Consider the following 23,143-nt stretch of genomic DNA (forward strand, 5'->3'; position numbering starts at 1 on the left):
TACATATACACATAAAAAATAACAATAAATAACAGCTGGTGCCTATTGTGGCCTTAAATTTTTTTATAAAATTGCTGCCTAAAGTAGTGCCTATGCTTCTGATATTTATTTACAAGTTTTACTTTAGTTTTTTTCACACTAAAATAAGGCGCATAGTTTTTTTTCTAGGAAACCAAAAAAAAATTTCTGTGGGGAAATAATTTATTTGAAAATTCAATTTCTTTGTTTCTCTTCATTGAGCGGATATAGGGTATTTCACCGAAAAATTTTCCCCTTAGAGCTAGACTTCGGTTACGCTTAACAAAGTGCCTGCCGTTAATGCAGGTAAATTAGCTGCAGCAAGAGCGAAGTCAGACCTAGGGGCACTGGTTGCCTGAGTGACTCGGGATCTGGACACCCTAATGTTCTCGGAGGCTTAAATTTCATCTGATAATACAGATCACTGCATAGCTAGCCTGGCACAACCTGGCTGTTTCCCCGCAAACATCCATCAAGGGATAAGTAGACGAGGGTCTTTTGCAGATAGCTCTCCATCTACTTTAAATTTAGGCTTCCAGATCACTACGGTGTTTCTACCTCCAGTAGCTGCTATTAATGAAGCAATCGATCGGCTGTTGTTGTTTTTGATGGTGTTAAGCGAGGGTAACCTCTGCTTGGACAGTCAGGCCGTAATCAGAGCCCTTGGCTTACTTATGGTATGCTCGAACGTTGTTGGGACTGTCCTAATTCACTTTCGATCGCGTCGGAATATTACCTTACCTTGTTAGACTTGTATGGATGCCATGCGATAGTGATAGCGCACGAAACTATGCGGCCGATGGACAGGACAAGGGCGGCACCGTCGAGGTAATTCGTAAAGGAAAGAGAAATCGGGTGTTCCCTTGACTACTTTTAGATGAGCATCGGGTTTACTTAGCGAAAACCAGAGCATGGGCTATTGCGAGGCCATTCTGTCCGAGGGTGGATGATTCTGTTGGATATACTGATAGACCACTGTCCTATCGGGGTTCACGCGGCGAGGTTAAATATCACACCAGACCCCTTGTTTTCACAGCTGCATGGAGGTTGACAAACTGGGATCATCTCAACACTTCCTATTAGACAGCTTAGCCTTTGCTATATTGGGTAAGTACTTTCTAGCTAGTCCGGAGGAGCTCTCCGGGACTAACATATGCCTCCCGTGAAACTTCGTTCCCGGCACACAGCGATTCTCACTTTAGCTTAGCAGTTAATGTTCGCAGTACATTAGCAAACACAACGGGTGGGTTTTGGGGTTCTTCACTAACTTGAACGCTATGCGGAGGTGCTAATTGCCAATTTTTGTGAATTCCGATTGCGTGAGCTAATGCTTTGTCTTCCGATCGGGGGCATATGTTTCTAAAATTCTGAAATGTCGAAGAAATCGAACTACCTTCGAAACAGTCGTACCATAACCGCCAAAGAAATGTAAGCGCCAAATGTTCTCATTTTGTATTTTTGATAAAAAATGCATCATATATTTTTCAGCTGTGCTAATAGGATCGAAATTAAGAAAACCAAAAATTTCCAAGAAAAGGCTATCTAAAATCCACTTTTGCGAAATTTTTATTTGTCGACAAATTTATTCGAGCTTGAAAAGGTTTCTTGGGCAGAGGCAAACACAACAAAGAGGACATCTCAGTAGGAAGATCCGTTGTAGAGTGATGCTCACTCTTAAGTAAGCAATTTTGGTTAAATACATACATATGTATACATACATAGAGACTTCTATTATTTCTAGATAAGAGAGCATTTAAATGCCTTTCATTCATATATATTTAATTCAATAAAATTTTAAACATGTTCCAACCCTATTCAAAAGTTTTGTATTTTCACCTAGAGCAGTGAAGCTGGCCTTCAAAATTTTGCTTCACTCGTTTAATTTTACGGAAGATATGGAGTCGGATTAACCTGACGGTGCTTTTTTTTTTGAACAAGGTAACTTTTTTTCGCAAGTGCATGGAGATCTCAATCATTGAATTTGATAAAATCTTAAGAGAGATATCGTGTGGTAACACAAAAATACCTTTGAGAAATAAGTATATAACATTGGAATACAGCTCTCAAGAAAAGTCGCAAAATTACTTTGCGTATGCTGTAAATTTTTTAGAAGAAATAAATATTCGGGCATTTCTTTTCTTGAAGTCTGTCTATTTTAGAAATTTTAAGAGAAGAAAAATGTATTTTCCTTTTTGTGCATCATTTTATTTAAATTTCATTGAGAGCTGGAACAGCCCTATAGATAGGAGATACGTACATAAAAAACTGCGTACATATTCAAACATCTTATTGTTTACTTCCAATTTGTTAAACAACTGTATGGTCCTTTCCTTTCACCGCGTTCTGGTTTTGTTTACAAATGTAACACGGTTGATCGCTTAACAAATTTCATGAATTTGCCAGAAGAAAAACTCTGGACTTAATCCTGTAACTTCTGACTAGCGAGAGTTGCTCAGTTACTCTGTCAGAAGTATTCCCGTATGCTTGCTGGTATGTAAATATGCCTATGCTTATTATTGACAAATACATACATATATTTTAAAGCATAACATAACTGAAAAATCAAGTTCTCCAAAAAGGAAACACCCTCTTAATACAATGCTACATACTTACAAACACAAGCATATGTACATGTGTATGTATGTATAAGTAATAAGATTTGTAAAATTAGATTAATGACGGAATGCAGGAATGCTTTCAATTAAAACATCGAACAGAAATGCCTTTGCACATATAACATACATGTATATCTTATCTGTTTAAAGTGCACTTAAAACGTACAAAAAAATCAATTAAATATTTAATTTAAGACATATATACATAAATGAGTTTCATTTTGGTTAGGGGGAAAGTATTATTAGAAATATTGCCAACTATTATGGCGATGAAAAATGAAATTTGCAAAAATTTAAATTTAGTCGATAAACCATCACTCAAAATGTTTCAGGACTTAGTTTGAGACATCACTGTTGATAAATACGAGGACCTATGGGCAAATCACACGAGCTGTTTTTTAGTGTAACTCCCTTCTCTCGGCAGAAAAAACCGCTAAACATTCTTCTTGCATTTATTTCAATCAATGCAGTTCCAGAAACAAGTACAATAAAAATTTATCAAAAACGTTTATTTAGGCGAAAAAGTACCGAAATTACAAATTGTTTTTATTGTCACTCGAAAAATTCATCATGTGTTTTTTTAATAATTTTGGAAACGATACAAATATAATGTTCATATTAGAGACAATGAAGCTGGGCTTAGAATACAGCATTTCTGTAAAGTTTGAAGAGTGTGCCACCAAATTAAAAAAATGACAGCATGTCGGATATCTATCGCAGCTATTTGGTAATTTTTGAGATTTACCGATGTTTTCATTTTAAAAGTTTAAGACGCTTCAAAATGTCAACAGTAAGCGAACAAATCAAATGAAAAAATTACAAAAATTTCAATTTAGAATTTTTTATTGGCACACTCGAAATTCATTCTGTAATTTTTACATACATGAGGAATACTGTAGAAAAATATTCGGGTTTTTATGGAAACCCGGTTTATTTACCAATTTAATTTGAACTAACCTAACCGATATTATAACCATTCCTTCGCACATAGTTAGTTACGTGTGATGGACGGATTACCCCAAGTTACTTTATGGCGGAGAAGTTACACACTTGTGCTACAGATTTTCCTACAGCTGCGAATGATTAAAAATTTCATCAATTATTTTTGTTGTGGTTTTAATCAAATTTTCTTATTTATTAAATTACCAATCTTGGCACAAAGTAAATGAAAGTCCTTTGAGAATGCAATTAATAAAACGAAATTATCAGGCTTATGTACGTATGCAAGTCTAAGCAAATCTGCTTGGTAAACAAGCCATTCATAATTAATGCAACCCGGTGAGTTAATTAACTTACATAATTAACTTCTTTTTGCATGCATTTACAGAGAGCAGTTTTAATTGCCTACATTTTCCGTTATGCCTATTTCTTCAACCATCTTTTTATGATACTTTCTTTTTTTACTTCATAATTTTTTTGCTCGTCTCTTCCCACTCTCATATATCAAAACTCTTACGACATTGCTCTATCATTTTGCCGACTTTTTATGCATCCTGTGCAGCAAAAGGATCCATTTCCCTACGCACAACTCCCACCACAAACGGCCGCAGCAGCAGCATCTGTTTTATGGTGCTGACTTTTGTCGTTCAGCGCTCACCGCAGCGTGGAAAGGAAGAAATTAGCTGTGCCGCCCGTAATTTTTACCACAGTCGAGTTAAACATTGGAATATGACAACGAACAGGGCAAGCCGAGGCGTATGAATGATAATAACCGCGAGCATATTTTATATTTGCCATTAATGAGTTTTCACCCACTCCACAGCGAAAGGTATCGCATTTGAGCTCATTAAACCACATGCCACGTCACGGCCACCCGCATACCTGAGGTATGAGTATGCGTGAATTTATTGCGGCTGCCATTAAGCATCATTAAAAGTATTTTAATAGCAGCCGCGAAGCTATGCAAAGAAGATGAACACGCGTGTTTGTGATACTTCAAGTATACATAGGAATGTTGATGCATTTTCTCGTACAAACGAAAACCAAAGCCAATAAATACCAATAAAGTAAGCGTTTGCTAAACTATTCTTTCATTTATTTATTATTCATGCCTCAAATATTTTCCATATCTCTCTTCTGCCCATTCATTTACAAGGATAAGTACGAGCAGCCGCAAAGTTCATATTCTATTTGCCTATTTATTTCTTTGCCTTAATGTATCGTCTTTTTTCAAAAACAGAATTCCGAAATAAAATGAGTTAGGGACTTTCTTTATTAAGGAATGATATGTACTATGAGCCTTTTGCTTTTGTTCCCCTCTGCGTATACGTAATTAATTTTGCCTTCAGCAATACTCGGAACAAATGCAATGGTACTCAGAATTGCACTATTTACTGTAATTTCGCCTTTGAATCGCTCTGCTTGGATGACTCTTGATGGTTGTTGCAGTTTGAGGCAAGGCCTTCGTTGGCGCATAAACTTCTGACCACAAAAGCCGCATTGAATTAAACGAAAGTAGCTGCACCCATCAACAATGAATGAGCCGCGGCTGTAGCTAGCACGTGCCATTAAAGCGAGCGTAGGCACTTTAGGAAATTGCGAAAAAATCACACACAAAAAAAGAAAGAAAATGTTGGCAAAACTTTGATTTCAATACGTGTAGTTTGAAATTTTTGTGAATGCATTTAACTTCATTTTCAAGCTTTGGAATTGTGCCTATGTATGAATGTGTGTATGTTGAATCACCGAAAATTACTTAAAAAGGAAACAACTGTAACAGTTTTAAATTTTTTAAATAATTGTTGGCAGTAAGTTTTTGTTGATCATAGATTATAGAAAAAGTTGTTTCTCATAGAGGTCGGGCCCATGCAGGCAATTCAAAATATCCGAATGTAACTTTGCCGTTTAGTAACTTCTCAAAATTATCAGTCAAAACCCCAGAAAAAATATGTTTGTAGGTACACATTATTATCACATTGTTTTCTTTATGCTATGCTCGGTAATTTATTTTCCAAATAATAGCATTATAGTTAACCCAGGTGAACTGGATACTGGGAGAATTATTCATTTGTTCTAAGCATTTAATAAAATCTTAAAAGCGAAGAGTAAAGCATCAGAGGTTCAAGAAAGAATGTAGAAAGCATGGAGACTCAATAAGCTGGTGAAAATCTTTATTATGGTTCTAGGTTACCGGACGGAACTTATAGTGTGTACGCGGTGTAATGCCCATGGCAGTAGTAAAGTGGTCACTGAAAGTAGGGTGGTATGTTTGTGCAGCCGCTACTGTTGAGTGATTATAGGTTTATACTACCGCTCCGAAGGACCTAGGTGCGATCCCTGGTCCGGGCAACATTTAAATTTTAAAATAAGTATTTTTTTTTATTAAAACAAACAATCAAAAAAATCAAAGTTTATGTATACATTTGTCTACATATATCTATATCGATTCGTTTTGGCTGTTGCAAACAACCGTTATGTGAGCAAAGTTATAATACCCATGTGCACAAGCGCGCTCGGGTATAAAAACTAGCACAAAAACTTGGGTTTTCTCTACAAAAAAATCTTTGGCTGTTATTCTTTCTAAGCAAAGTTTTTGTTTTTAATTTTACAGAGACATTTACGTTGGTGGCATAAAGCCTGAGAAGACCCCTAGTAAAATTTTTCGGAGAATAATTTTCTAGAATATATCAAGCCTCTAACGACTTTCCAAATTTGCTTTTTGCGGGGTTTTCTGAAGTAAGGATCAAAACGACCCTTTCAGGCAGGAAATGTTCTAAAATAAGTAAGAAAGTCTAAGTTCGGGCGGAGCCGAATATTAAATACCCGGCGCAAGTATTAAATATATGTTTTTCACCTTTTCGAAACCTACCGCTACATGGTAAGCTGGAGCGTATCAATTTTGAGTCAATTAGAGTCCTTAAATTTCGAGATTTTGAAGTTTCAAGCATTTCTGAAATTTACCGTTATATGAAAAGCGGCCATAATTTTAGTCCGATTTCAATAATTTTCAACGTTTTGCTTTTATGTGGCAAGCACAATAAAAATGCCGAGTTTGGTACAAATTGGTAGAACGGTTGCCGAGATACATATATGTGATCATAAGTCGGCTGTGCCACGCCCATTTTCCAAAATTTTACCACAAACATATTTCTTGGTTAAGAATTGTTGCAAGCATCAATTTTGTATAAATTAGCTTCAATATTTACTGATTTATCGAAGATTTTGTATTTCTCTAAATACCCGTTATATGGGATGTGGGCGTGGTTATTGTCCGATTTTAAAAAATTTTCGGCCATTTGGTACTTTGTACCAAGGCCAAAACTGTGCCAAGCTTGGAAGAAATTGGTGCAACGGTTACCAAGATATACACATGTAACCATAAGTGGGCGTGGCTACTCCCATTTTCCAAAAATTTATAATATTCTTATTTTCCGTCTAAAAATTGTTGTAAATATCAGTTTTGAGTGAATAATCTTCAGTAGTTACTAAAATATCGCAGTTTTCGCTTGTGCACAAGTGCGCTCGGGTATAAAAATGCTCTACGAAAATATTTCCCATGAAATTTTACTATATATGTCTTAACCTTTAATTTCTCTAAGACATTTATTTGAGCCATTCTTCCACTTTTTTGGGAATTACTTAGGCCGGGTCATGAAAACTTAAGTAGGCCATAAAATAAAAATGCGAGTTAACTTTTGCAAATCCATAGATGATTTTACTCCTGGATGAAAATATTAACAAGGTCCTGGCTGGTTTCGGCTGTCGCACAGTGTTATTAGTCACACGTCTTCAGTGCGAAGCATTCGCTTAGAAGCCAAGCCATATAGGCGGTTAATCTCGTTGTCTGCTTAGCTACTCATGCATGCCTATAAAATTCGTACAAATTGTTTATGAAAAAGAGCGCCGAAATTGGCGGAAAAATAGAAACAAATATGACAACAGCAAGAAGAAACAACCGAGGCAAAAATCGAAACAGAAAATAGTTTGCTATAAACCCCAGTATCTGCCGGAAATTGTGTTTTTTTCCGCCTGCCATCGCCACCGCTAAAGAAATTTATCTAGAATTCTAGATTTTTTTGGCGTTGATGGCTGAACAAATTTTAAGTCACACTTGGCATTGTGGGGACGACTAATGGAATGAAACAAAATACATATGTACATATATATACATATGTATGTATACCATATACAAGCAGTTGCTGATTGTTATATGTTTGTACAAATGTACATACTTATATGCGCTAAATGGGTAGAATTAACGGATGACGGTTTTAGTTTATGTCGACGCATACATACATACGTATGTATGTATTTCTGTATATAAATATTTACGTGATATGCCTGTTTGAACTGAAAGCTGTCAATACACAACTCGAAAATGTTTTCTTACGATTGGTTTAAGTTTTCTGTTTTGCTTCGATTTAGGCAATCTCCCACCGAAAAGGAGCAGGATATTTTCACATTTTTTATTTTTCCTTTTTTATTTGCTACTCTTTTCAGCCTAAAACAACCTTTTTTGACTTATGCCAAGTTTGCTGTTGACGTTAATATGTATTACATCATTGCTAAAAATAAATACGTATGCATGTACATTAGGGTTGTCCAAAAATACATAGGAAAATCAACTCTTTTTATTTCGAAATAGGGTAATATTTATTCGTACCGCTGGGGCTTTAAGGTTTCCCATGTATGTATTTTACATGGGGAAAATAAATTTTTTCGTAGAATTGCTATAAAATCGTTAAAAATAAATCTTTTTTGATCGCGTAAGATTATTTCCCCTCAGAAGTCTTCAAAAAGTAAAACTATGATGCTTTTTAACTTAAAAATATTACTAAGTGTGTTTTAATAACGGATAATCCTATCGGTTTTATAAAACAAACTAGTCATTTCATGTTTTCTTAACCACATCACGCACGAAGAGCTCAGTGGATGAGTTTATTTTTATCTTTTTCATTCTACTCGATTATTTTTGTAGGTATGTGGTAAAAAAAGTTGAAAAATAGGGCTGCCAGATATTTGAAAATTTAAAATTATTTAAAGGCTCAATAAAATGATTAAGTTTCTTCTTCTTAAAGAGACTTAAAAACATATTTCTACGGGGCTACCACCTTTCTAAAAAATGCAACAACGGTTACTAAAAATTTAATTATTACCACAATATGGGTATCAAATGGAACGCTTCTAGTTTTGGTGAAGAAACTTAAGTATTTTTTTGACCTTCAAATAGTTTTAAATTTTAAGATATCTGGCAACCCTATTTTTCAACATTTTTTGTACCACAAACATACAAAAAACATCGAGTAGAATACAAAAAAGAATTAAACACATCCATTGAGCTTTTCGTGCCTGATGTGGTTATGAAAACTTAAAATAATAAATTTTTGTATATAATAAAAGAAATATCGGTTATTGAAACACACTTAGGTCCGTTTTCTCAAGTAACCTGTAACTTTAAAGCTCACCTTATATTTAAAGGTTGCATTAAAATTTATGATTGTATCTAAAGTACAGCATTTTATTATCGGGTTTAAATTGGTTTAAAACCAAGAAACATACTTTTGTTAAAAGCCGATAATAGAAATGCTTCATTTTATACATAGCTTTATTTTTAATTCAACCTTTAAATATAAAGTGAGCTTTGACGTTAAAGGTTACGGCCCTTAGTAGACTTTTAAGTTAAATAAGCATCATAGTGTTATTTTTTGAAGACTTATGAAGGGAAACAGTCTTATTCGATAAAAAATACATATTTATTTTTAAAGATTTTATAAAAATTTTACGAGAAAATGAATTTTTCAAAGCCCTGGCGGCACGGTAAATGTTGATCGATCGATCGATTTGGGCCACCCTAGTAGACATGCAGTGCGCTCGCGATAACGTGTTCCAATTAAAGCCAAGGGAAGAAGGACTGACTTAGTTGGAAATTTCCAACCAAAACCAAACTCCACTTATTTAGTATGTAGAATTTCCACTTATTTAGTATGTATTTATTTCTTATGTATGTAGACAAACTGACTCTATTTTTGTTTACGTTAAAGGGCTTTCTAAATTTGTTCACGTTACGGAGTAGTCAATGTTAAAAAAAAGCAGTGAGAAGGTGTTCACGTAATAGTGAGTATACTGTATGTACTTGTAAGCACACTCGTACTACGATATGCATCTTCATAAGTTTCTATGCAAGCACTGAAATATGTAAGTGCACCTCTACGCCGTTGAATGCTACAACATTTTTAGTTACAAAAAAAAAACACTAAACACACAACACTGCATGGCGTAAAATCCATTGGATACATTTTATTTGCACACGCCAACAACGCTCAAGATGCACATCGAAAAAAATAAAGACAACAACAATACGAAAGTCAACAAATTTGCGGGAAGGAGGCGTGCATTGTATGCTGGCGGCATATTGAGCGTCAATAAACATGTTGAGTGCATTTGAAGTGCGCTCGCTGCACGCGCAAATATTTCCAATGAAATTCGCATACTTATGTATATACATAACTATGTGCATACATTAGGATGCCCCAAAACAATTTTGCTGTTTCCTCATGCGAAAAATTTGTAAAAAATCAAAAAATTTCAAAACACACGAAATATTGGGTCAAATATGTATATTAAAACTGTGGTTTTAGTTTATCTATGATTCTTCAAAGAAATGATTAATGCAAAAAAAATTATTTTAAAAAATTAGAAGGGATTTTTTCAAGGATATTCGAAGATAAAAAAAAAAAAACATTTTCAATACTTATTCGCCCCTATGCAACAAAAAATTTTGTTCGTTCTTAATTCTATAGAATTAATTATTTTATTTCCTGGCCATGGTTTTATTCTGCATTGCACTGAAGCTTTTTAATAATAACATCCCTCGTGTATTGCGATCAAAAGCAGCGCCTCGTAGAGGTAAATTTTTTAGTAAGAATATTTGTTTATACATACATATATACTTACACTAGTTTACAAGTAAATACATTATTAATATGAACAAAAATCTGATCACAAATGTGAATTTTGTGAGATCGAAAGGATCTCGAGTCTAAACAGAGAAAAGCTGGCGGTTTTGGTCACTGTTGTACTCGAGAATGCCCTTAATCTACATGAGCTTTAAGACTTTGATACAAGGGCTTAATATAATAGAGGAATAGATTTCTCTTGAGTCGGGTGGACCGGCACCATGCTTCATGAGTGCAATACTTCCGTGAACAATTTGGCCATAAAAGCGTACCCACTACTTATGATGTGTTCTTTCATAATTACTTTCATCTGTCGCAATAGGCCATTTCTAAACCAAACTACAAAAGGGTGGTTACGATGCCGTTGGTTACGCGGGCAAGCGGGAAACTCGCGAAAAACTATTCTTGTACCGTCACAAGAAAATATAAGCCCTAACGTGGTTCGGTTACCCATGACTGGAATGTGTCTGAGTAATTTGACAAAGTAAAATATCTTGTAATTACTCTTGATAAGAACCTAAGTTTAATTCCCATATATTTAAGCAAAACCCTTAGTAATTTGAACCGAGCACTGTGGTCTTGTAAACCCTATACAATAGCCCATCCAATTGTGGCTGAGCTGGTGATCAGAATCATTACGAAAAAGTGCCGTATTGTTCTCGGTCACAGGATCAATTAAACCTTGAAAATGGTTTGAAAGGCTAAGTTATAGTTACCACCAGGGCCCAATCTAAATTCAGGCTCATCAAATAGTGTTTTGACACTTTCGAGTTCTTGTGGTGTGCTAGGCATCAGATTACGGCAGAATCGAGAAAAATACGATGGCCGACGAACGGGTGGGCGAAGGCTAATCGCCTGTCATTGTGGAGCCGAATCCATGATACAGACTCCGTTAGTTTTTTCCATACTTGCTATTACCGATTGAGAATACTAGGAATGCAATTAGTATTAGCGAGCGGTAGTGGGCCTTAGAAAGGCTAGGATTCTTGGCCATCCATTCTCTAGAAAGGACAAAAGCCGTTTAAAAATTGGCAGCATCAGGTTGTTCACAGGGCACCTAACCAGTTGCGCTCTGACATGCATCGCAACGATTGGACCTCGGAGACGGAATGTCATCTTTGCAAAGGGTCGGAATTGAACAACGGGTCTATAAAATCACAAAATTCACGAACACAAGGAAAAAGACAAAGCCAAAGACAAAGACGCGGAGAAAGACAAAGGTAAAGACAAAAATGAAGGCAAAGGCAGAGAAAAAAAGAGATATGGACAAAGACGAAGGCAAAGAAAAAAAATAGAGATAAAGAGAGAAGGCAAAGATAAAGATAAAGAAATTGGTAAACATGAAGGTAGAGGCGTACATAGAAATAAAGAAAAGGTTGGAGATAGGTAGAGATGAAGATAAATAGCCAAAGGTAAATGTAGTACTAATGATTCAGATGATTTACATCAGGTTTTAAAGCTCACATTACTTCACCTAAAATCACCTCACCTCACCTTACCCACCTCACCTCACATCACCTTACCTCAACTCACCTTTTCTCACACTTTTTGATAACTTCTATAAAATCATGTTTTCAGTTACGATAGGTGACCAGGAAAATCCTTCTCCCAATTGAATTGAATATTAGACCTGCCTATCAACTCACCTAATTGTGTTATTTCCATCTTGTATATTTACTGAAGATTAAAACGGCATATAAAATGAAGTATCGAAGTCTTCGATATATCGACCTGGGAATATCGATTCAAAAAATCGATTATCGCACCATGAAATACCGATATTCAGAATAATCGATACGATATCGAACATTCCTAATACACGCTGAAAAATTAGTTTATATACATTTATAATATAAAAACTATCTTCGTTTATTCATGCACTAGCGCTAGCCAGTGAGCATCCTCCTAGTGTGATATTTTCATATAAAATATTGATATAATCATTGACATTCTTTTCAATTGATTTCTAGCCGTCCCTCGCTAACTGCCTTGCAGCTTGACTGAGCATATCTTTTAATTGCAACAACCTTGAAGGCTATAAAAAATTAATTAATTTAATTTGACTTATATGCTGTGTATGTATGTATGTATGTATGTTTATTTATTTATGTGCTCTTGCTTATGCTGCAACTTTATTGTGTAGATACCCTATTTGTAGATATAAGACAAATTGCGAAAGAAAAAAACCGAAACGACTATTACATCATAAACATAAACTCATTTATACATTCATACATATGTATGTACGTTGTTATGTATGAATTAATGAGTTATAAATATTTTGAATACATTTGGTTTCAAATACGTATTATTATTAACAATTTTAGATTAAAATACAGTTCATTCTCTAAGGCCCACTTGCAGAGGATCCAGAGTTAACTATATAAATAGAGAGTTAAGTAGCTCAGAGTTAAATTGTTAAATTCCTAAACCATATAAATAATATTATAAATAAGTTAAATGGGTTCGGAAAGGCTTTATTTCAAAACTGTATTTAGAATGGTTGCCACGTTGAACCTTTGTTAAAGGTATAATTCAAGTAACTACTTCGAAATCTTAAGCGTCATGCTAGATAGCTTTAAAACCTTAGCATGTAATAAGTTCTTTAAAGTGCACTACCTCCACAGTCATCTTGAGTAATCCCCAGATAATATTGGATCCTATAGCCAAAAACAAAAGTCCACTAGGACCTAAAAACGGTTGACGGTTGACTTCTAGGACCGTCGAGACCCGCAAGTCACTATGTATGAGTCACCCGTGCATTCTACAAAATTGGAGTACAGATCTATCATCAAATTCCTAATAAAGGATAACAAAACGCCGACAGAAATATTTGAAGAGATGTCTGCAGTGTATGGGGAGTCTTAACCTTCATTTGATCTAATAAAACTTTGGAGCCGTTACCACTTTGGGATTGTAAAGGTATCCTGTCTTCGACTATCTTAAACAAAAAAAAAAAATACAGTGAAAAAAAATCCTGTTTTTGAGACTGAATTTGGAGAAATCCACCACACACTATACAGTTCAGGCCTGGTCGCCAGCGATTACTTCCTGTTCTTAGATTTGAAAAAGACCTCCGAGAACGAAGATTTTCTAGTGAAGAAAAAGTTAAGGCGGAAGTAGGCAAGCACTTCGAAGACAAAGACAGCGGCAACTTTTTCTCTGGATTGAAAGCCCTTTATGATAAATGTATGAAGTGCATTGAAGTAGGGGGACAGAAAAATAAAATTTTGTATACATTTCTATCAGAAATTTTAAAATCTTAGGCTAAAACTTTTCAGCCCCCCTTATATATGTAAATATATCGTTACTAGAGTTGGATTTTTTAGTCCATTTTAAAGATTGGTTAAGTTCCAGTTCGTTCAGCTCAATGAACTAGCTCTTCTGAGTCTTAGTTCGTTCATCTTATTGGACTATAGTTCACCTAATTGAATTAGTAGGAGCTGAGATATAGAACAACAAAAATCTATGTTTTATAACACATATATATAAAAGATTGAAGTAAAAAACCAATTTTTTCTACAAGCCGATGGTCCTATTCTATAACGACACAATTCAGACGTCTTCATTCATTCGTCTTTCTCCACAATCACGAAAGGTGGTTTGGCTTTGATATGGTGATTCAAATTTATATGAGAGTCATCAACAATGCTTACGGAAACTCGGCAGTGTCTGCATTTCATTTTCTTTTCTTCAAGTTTACCTTCGAAATGCGACCAAATTGCGCTTCGCTTTGTCATCTGAAAGCGAAAGTCTTTTGTTAAACAACAAATCCGAAAAACTCAACTCAAATAGTTACCTTTTTACACAAATTACGCTAAGCGATGTAAAGCATTGGAAATGCAATGAAATAAAATGTCTTTTAGCGCGAATCCGATCATTTGTTATTTTATGGTCCTCTATGAGTGTTGAAAAAAAATTTAGTACACTTTAATGAACGAACTAATGCACTAGTTCAATTAAAAGAGCTGGCTCTGTCGCTCTTTAGTTCGAACGCTCCCCAAGCCTAATCGTTACCTTAATATAGAAAGGCCTACCTCTTTCTACATGTATTATGGTAACGATATATGTATGTCTTTGGTTAAGTAAAGTGTGAAAAACCTTTCCGGGCTTTAAGGTCAGCAAGCTTTCAGATGGATGGATTCGAAATCTATGGTACGAGCAAAGTTCCGAGACTATGTAGTTAGTAGTCTACCTTAACTTATCGTAGAATTAATGCTAATAGACCCATTTGGTCGCCTTTATAATTTGGGTGACCATATTTAGAAAAAACTAAACCATATTTAGAAATGAGGAAATGATAACAAATATAAATCTAAAACAAAGAAAGATTATTATAAATAATTTGTTTCAAGCCAGATTTAACGAATCCACAACTATATTTTTCAAACAACAAAAAAAATCGTGTTTAGGTTGTTTTCTTTTAAAACTTTGAAAGCAAAAAACAAATACGGCCACCTTTGGCACGCACAGCTGTCATCGCCCAGCAGGGCGATAGAAATAAATCTATCGCCATGAAACGCCGCCAAGCGAACTTCGCATTTCGCTTTGGCTGTGTTCAATTTCATATGCTTGCGGGTGTTCTAATTGTGACAGCGTGAATTTCGCTGTGGTGAGTTCGCCGTTCGCCGGCATTGTATTTCAGCTATAAAGAAGAAAATATTTTTGATTCAAGTTTCTTGAAAGCATGAAATCGTATCGTATGTTTAAAATAATGCAGCCCAGCTGAACGTAGAAGACCTCTCCTTTTGGAACATATCTGAATAAGCAACATTGACAGCTACCGTTTTGCGGTAACTTTTACACAGTCGACTCCTGGAGCTTTATTCTGTAACTGTGAGTTTTCAAGTGTACACTGAAAATTGTGTGCACTCTTCATTTTGCGATTCAGGAAGAGTGAGGATGAGTTTTAGCTGTCAAAATTGTGTAACTGTCAAAATTGTGTACACTTCTCTTCCGAAAATCTCACTGAATTTTAGTCGATGAGTTTTTGGTTGTGAGTTTAGCACTCGGTGTACACTACATTTTCTCCCAGTTACAGAATAGAGCCCCAGTAGGTTAACGAGTTTGGGACATACTGTGCAATGAGGAGCTAATACTTTCTTATAAAATCGTACACCGTTCAAAAATAGAACTGAATGTTATATAATTTTTGCACAACTCCAAAGAAGGTTTTAACTTTTGAACAGCATTAAATATAAACAATATAAAGCATTCAGAAACAATTTGAAAAGATATGAGAATATTCGTATTTCCTTTCGATGTACAAGATTATGGGTATTCATGGAAACGCGTAAATGACTTCTAATGAGTATACATATTGCTGTTGTTTTGCTTGAAGATAAATTTTTTTTTGTACAAATTCTTATACTAAAGCAAATATCGTATAAATTTTTACGACTTAATAAAGTGTATATGTAGTAGGTATAGTTAATTATTTTATTAATTCCATATTTGCATTTTGAAATTAAAAATGCAATAAACTAAACTCTAAGCTCGCTGATAAGGCGTACGTATTAACATTTAGAATATGCGAACGGCGGTATTGTAACAATTTTCTTATGTAGGCCAAGCAAAAAAAACGTTCATCCATTTATGCAGTACTTGCACTAGTCGTTTTTAGATTATTTTTCTGCTTCCACTCAAACAGATGCTCGTTTCGTTAGATTTTTGTAGCTTTGCAGCGCTACTACGCAATCATTTAGGCGCGCGCACAGATACTCATTCGCATCTAAGTATAGGTGTGCGCGCCTATGTATGAAAAAGTTTTGATGGTAGTGTGGTATTTGTCGGGCAATGGGGGCGGGGGGCTGTGTAGGAATTCAAACGCTAGATAGCATTATTTGTAGCGTATGAATGTAAAAGCGTATGTAAGTATTTGTATCTAATGATAATGTAGCAACGGCGCGACAGCACAAACGCTCTCCCCTTTGGGAGCTTGAGAGAGGGGCGGGAACTAGCCTACGAGCGCTTGGGAGTAGAACGTGTTGCTAACGCTAAATAAAAGCGCAAACACATAGGTACATACATACATATATGTGTATGTATGTACATATTAAGGTGTATGGCTGTTTGAAATGTGGCTGCTAAAAGCTCACTTTGGGAATGAGCTGTGTGTAATAAATAGGTCGTCGTCAGCAGTGGCGACAAATACGAGAGCAAGAGTCGCCGCTAAAGATGTAGCGATTAACGCGTCTGCAAACTATTTCTTGCCTTCTTTGCTACCTGCGCGCAGTTTTGCTCACTCCTAACGCCACAAAAATGAGGTGCGCCCAAAAAAGCGCGTCGCCGCCACTCTCAGCTTTTGAATATCTAACTTTGTGTTGTTTATATGTATATTTGTGGGTAGGCGCTTCCAAAAGTTTCTCATAGTTAAATATGAATTTCTTTAAAGCTGTCTATTTGATTCTCCATATACATATACGCATACACTGTATTTGCCACGACTGAGCGTAGGTAACAGCGCTTTGCCTCCGCGTTGGGGTATTATGCTCAAAAAATTATATACAATCTACATTTACATACATACATATGTATCTATCACGTTCTCAGCTTTTGCGCTCCTACAAAGTTGCTGAGCGCCAATGTTGGCAGCGGCGCAAAAATCAATAACTTTCATTGCAGCTTTCAGGGGAAATGTTATGGAATGTGAATTAAGTAATATAGAGAAAAAAATCAATATTTTTTATTAAGGAATTTGAGTAACTGCTTAACTTATGGGTACACAATCGTATTAAACATTAATAAATTCTTAAATATTGGTATTCAAAATATATTTTCCTTTCCTTTTTCTAAATTACTTAATTCCATTTTATACAAAAAGCTACATTTCAGCTGACGAGAGCAGTTTATAGTTGTTGTTCTTTGCTTCATATTTTCATAGCATTACTCTCCCAATTTCTGTAAAACAAACTGCAACTGTGTGCGTGAGACAGTATTGGAATTTCTGGTTTCAAATGAAAAAAAATTTATTCGTACCTACCTTTAGGTATAAAATTGTGTTATTTCTGTGCTTAGTGGTTGCGGCTTCATAAAGGCTGCGAACAAAAATAAGGTAATTTTATTGAAAAGAGGAAAACGATATAAATTTAAATATTTATGCCCGAATTATCTCTATTTTAGTAGTAACCTCTTATTAAATGACAACATGTCATTAACCTGTGAGAAAATATTAAAAAAATCAAAAGAAGTTGTAATTTTTGTCTATGGAAACTTTTATTTCATGCATAATTACTTCACGCCAGTCACAAGGAGATGCCCCACCAGTTATAACTTTAAATATTTTTTAATATTTCTATGAAGATTATATAAACCTCATTTTGATTGAAAACGAGGGCGTATACACAATTCATATTTTACAATACAAATTCATCGTTCGTGAGGATTAAGTGTTTTGGCTAAAATTCCTTTTTGAGTGCACTAGGGTAAAATAGAGTTATTTTCAGTGTCCTACCAGTCACACTCATTCAAATGATAGTTACATTAAACTAAGAAATCGCTTCGCATTTTTTTAAAGCAATTTCATACATTAGTAATCGTTCTATGTTAAAATATATCTTTCGCTGTTGTCATAGCTAAAATTCTCAATTGATCACAAGTAAAATTTCCTACTATTCGCAATGAAATGACCCACTAGTAAAATAATTCCGATTTTACAGAGACTTGGTATATCTTCTATTTGCAATCAGGAAAAGATAAATTACGGATATTGTTAAGATGAGAATAGGTCACGCCTACTATTCCTGGGAGCGAAATGTTAAATATTAACTGATTTTGATGAAATTCGACTAACACGCCTGCCTTTGGGAAATTGCAGCCAACTCGGCAAGTCTCGGCAAGATATCCCGTCCAGTTTTTCACTTGAGACTTTTTTCTGTAACACCACATCTTCACACATACATCTTGATACATATCTGAGAATATAAATTGCTAATTGAGACCGCTCATTGCTCCTGAAGAGCAATATATTAGTGTTTATATCTATCTGTCTATTGCCGATATCAGTAATTTTTTTATTTGAAAGAAAGCATAGTGGTAGTAACACCGTATACATTCAATAAAAAAAGAAGCCGTCCTTTATTGGGTTATATGTACATATGTATATGATAAAAAAATTATTCAGCAAGTTTTTTAGGGTACTAAACTTCTAAGCAAAATATTTAAAACAAGATATAAAAGTGCCCCCCCACACAAATATTTTTTTCGATATACATACGCGCATTTACTGCAAGAGTGTAACCATACAAAAAGTCGAAAACTCGAGAAAAACAGCTTTAAAGTTTTGAAATTACCTATTGAAGCCTGAGTGGAAGATCGACCTATATCGGCAGCCAGTTCGATAACGCCCTATCTCAAAAACCTGCCCTATTCCAGAATTTGGCTGAAGAACGCCTTAAAAAACAGCGGCTCGCTGGCTTGGCCATGTCGTTCGAATGGACTCTGACGCTCCAGTTCTGAAAGTATGCAACTCGGATCCCGCTGGTGGTAGCAGAGGAAGAGGGAGTTCCCTTATGCGATGAAAAGACCAAGTGAAGAAGGACTTGGCTTCACTTGGCATTTCCAATTGGCGTCAGTTGGCACAGAAGAGAAACTCGGCCAAAATCGCTTAGGCGGTTACAGCGCCAAATAAGAAGAAGAATATGTGTACAAAGAGTACTGTGGAAAAATCTCACACGCCAATATTTAATTACTTTTTAATAATATGACTTTTAAGTTAAGGCGTACGAGTAAACTTATTACTTAGATGTCTGCGTTTGGTTCTACCGGGCGTATACGTTACATACGCAACTACGAGTATATGAGAACAAGTGGTTATTTCTATAGCGAAGAATACTTAGATGAGTACATGGAGTTTTTGGATAGGTATTACTTTGATGCTTTTCAATTATTAATGTTTTGATGGGTTTGTGGAATTTATTAAATAAAAACATTTAATAATGTTAACGCAACTTACATACATACACATAGATTAATTTTTAGTTTTGGGGTAGGGCTGAGAAATTCCATAAACGTATATAAGTATATATTTCGAAGTCAAATTCCATTAGTTTTATGTACATATTTTGAATATATACGTACATATGTACATCATGTACTAGACTTGTTTGGTTCCTTCTAAGAAGCCTAAAACATTTACACCTATTAACTGTGAAAGAAATTCCAATTTTAATCCTCTTTCATTTGATACCAAATGTGTTTAATTTGGATAAGCGGTTTGTTTATTATTAGGAGAGACTTTTATTTTGGACTTAAAAATAGCTGGCCAGGTTTAATTGTTGAAAAACAAAACTATTATTTACGGTTCCAGGTTATGACCAAAAGTCAGTATAAAAGCTACACAACGGAAAATTGTTTTCATAAGTGACGTGCGTTTTCGCATGATTTATTTAATTTTAAAATCGTCGTCCGACATCATGGAAACACCCATTAGCGCACATAAGGGGTGGGTTTTGGGGTTGGGATCGACGTCGACAACCATAATACGGCCGATTATTTCAGTTGCTTGAAAAACCAATTTGCCTTTGCCGTAAATTTTCTTGAAGCTATAAATATAGGTACGAGCATTTTTTTCTTGAGAGCTGAAAACTGAGTTAAGAAATTTTGATCTTTTCCATTTCTTGTGCGTCATTTTGTATGAATTTTTCTTGAGAGCTCTGAAAAGTTTAGCTGCGCATGAAAACATTGCTCTAATAATATGCAATGCATACTCATTTTATGCATTAAACAAGTATTTTTTAAATAAAAAACACAACCGTCTTCAATTACTCATATACAAATTTAAGAGTACCGTTAATTTTTTCATGATCCAATGATCGGATCTGAACTGAATAACGGGACGAACCTTGAGCTACAATCTATCTGATAAAAAGAGAATTATTGAAATCGGTTCACCTGGTCCAAAGTTATGCGGTAGCATACATAAAAGAAGAAAAAATATTCCTACGAATTGATAACCTCCCACTTTTTTGATGTCGGTTAAAAATATTTGAGTTTTCTTATGTAAATAAAGTGCGATTTATGAAACTTTAAAAAGTTTATTTATTTATTACACATATAACCTTCATAAATGTATTTTAATGAGCATATTATCTGAAGAGATCTTTCAGTATTTTCTGGCGATATGTCTTTAGAAGTATAAATCCACCCCAAAATATATTCCTGCGCCCTTCGAAACATATGTATGTACATATTAGGTTTGTTCCACGAGCTACTCGAAAAAAAAACTCGAGCTAAGTTCAAACTGCGAGCTTGAAACAAAGAAACTTGCAAATTCCGTAAAACAGTTTTGTGTGATGTTTGAAAAAAAATTTCCAGTAAAGTTAGCGTTAGTTTTAGCCATTTCGACATGAGTTTTTGGCTGGGGAACGCAAATGTTAAATTCGAGTAGCTTGTGGAACAAACCTATATTTATGAATTTCAATTTAGTTTGACAGAACGCACGTTAAAAGTATGCTTGCTACAATGAACGCTTGGCAGCGAATGCTTGGACCCCTAAATTAACAGACTAACGGCAGATTAATTCATATTTCATATCAATAATTGCATCAAAAACGATATTTCTTGCCCGCACTTAATTAACAAGGAAAAATAGTTCACATAATTTAATTTATTTGAAACAGCTGACGAGCGACGCACGCGAAAACTTGAGAGTTGGCCATCTTTTTGCTTTGTGCTGGCGTTAGCGTTGTCGAATTTTGGTTATGTGGACGGCTGCATTTGAATTCACATGTTCATAGTCAGCTGTTGAAGCGACGCCAACGCCATCGCAACGCCAAAGTTCTATTTGTGTGGACGGGCCTTTTTTTTTATGTCTGAAGTTTCAACCCCTTTGTTAGAAATTCTGGTATTTTATGCATAATTTACTTCAAATATACCTATTTCATATTTTCAGAAGCTTATCAAGTGAAAACAGATACATGCATACTTAAGTTTGTAATTTTTTTGTCTTCCATTTCCATTCATAAAATCATATTATAAATTTCCATTAGTTCCATTAGTCTTTATGAATTGTGGCAGTTGTTTTAGGTAGATGCGTGTCATTGTACTATATATAAGTGTACTATAACTTTTTTGAAAACGGTACAAATGCTTCTAAATTTCCGTCACTGGTGCCAGTTATTCAATGCTCTCTCAGTTACCATACCTAAACTGGCTCTATCCGACATATTTTTTAAGCGCGCATAAGCTTATCTCTTTGTTCTCCGTCATCAACGCCAAACACGCTCCCACACTATATAAAAATGATGGCAGAAAAAGTTTTATTCCTATGTTGGCAGCATTTTAACGCGCTTTTGTGTCTGCTCCCCTATACATACATACATATGTAAGTACATACAATATTTATCTATATACAAATATTTACTGAGGTTTCAATATATGTACATAAATACATATATTTATACATATTAATGTATATTATGTATGCATACATAAACTTGTGTATATACATATGCATGTCCAACATAGAAATGAATTTACTTTTTTACTGGACTTTCTGGCTTTGTTCCCATGTGTTTGCTCATCATATGCATGTCTCGCTTTTTGTCTTCCATGTTGTTCTTGTAAGCTACATAGTGGACTTTCGTGTGTGTGCCTTCGGCATCATCCAATACATATCTACGGTTGGTAGGGAAAGTGGGTCAGTTGCACGTGTCGCTGATTTTTTCAATCGGAAAAGCCAACGTTGGATGAAAAACAAAATTGAATGGAAAAAATTTAGAAGGAAATAGAGAGAATCAAATGTAGAGACGCAAAAGCTAACCGCCATTCTGGAAGAAAAACGAGTACTTAAGAAAGTTTTTTATTTAAATTTTTTTTTTTTGATTTCTTTGATTGAATTTTTGTTGGGCCTATTATTGTAGCTCTCGAATTAAATAAGAGAAATGGTTGTCGAGTGCAGCTGAGGACACTTTTTAAATGTGTAATATTTTTCTTATACATATGTGTATATGAATGTAATAATAATAATATTACGGCGCGTACACTCTATCGAAGGGTTTGTCCAAGCTTCTCCTTCTGTATGTGGTGTGCTTGGCGTCGTCAAATGGATGTTATGAGAAGCTTTTAAATGGCAGAAATAAACTCGGAGGTTTGTCATTGCCTGCCGAGGGGCGACCGCTGTTAGAAAAAACTGTTTCAATATTTAGTTGTTGCCAGGTCCATTGGTCGAACTCCGGTCCTATGGAGAGGTTGTACGCACCTCTTATCACTCAGCCAAAGCGGCCGCTATGTATAGAGCACATTTTCAGTCGTCGTATACTTCATCTGTTATAAAGAACTAAATTATTCTTCATACTTAGCAAAATATATTTGTGTATGTATGGACATATGTACATATGCATGTATGTATGTATGCGTTAATACTTGAATATTTATTATAACTACTAGTATCGCCCAGTTGTCGAAATCCGACCACTTCACTTTTTACATACTTTTTCATTTTACTTGCCATCATTTTATAGGCAAAAGTACATACATACGTACGGCAATACGGCGTACGTTGATGATGATTTCGAAGTCTATTAGTATTCCAAAATATATGTAAAGATCTCTGGTCCGCCTACCTGACTAATGTTGTCAGATTGATATACATCCTGTTAAATGATATAATAATTC

Source organism: Rhagoletis pomonella, unplaced genomic scaffold (assembly GCF_013731165.1).
Source record: "Rhagoletis pomonella isolate Grant_MI unplaced genomic scaffold, Rhpom_1.0 Rhpom_scaffold_00007, whole genome shotgun sequence".
Lineage (NCBI taxonomy): Eukaryota > Metazoa > Arthropoda > Insecta > Diptera > Tephritidae > Rhagoletis > Rhagoletis pomonella.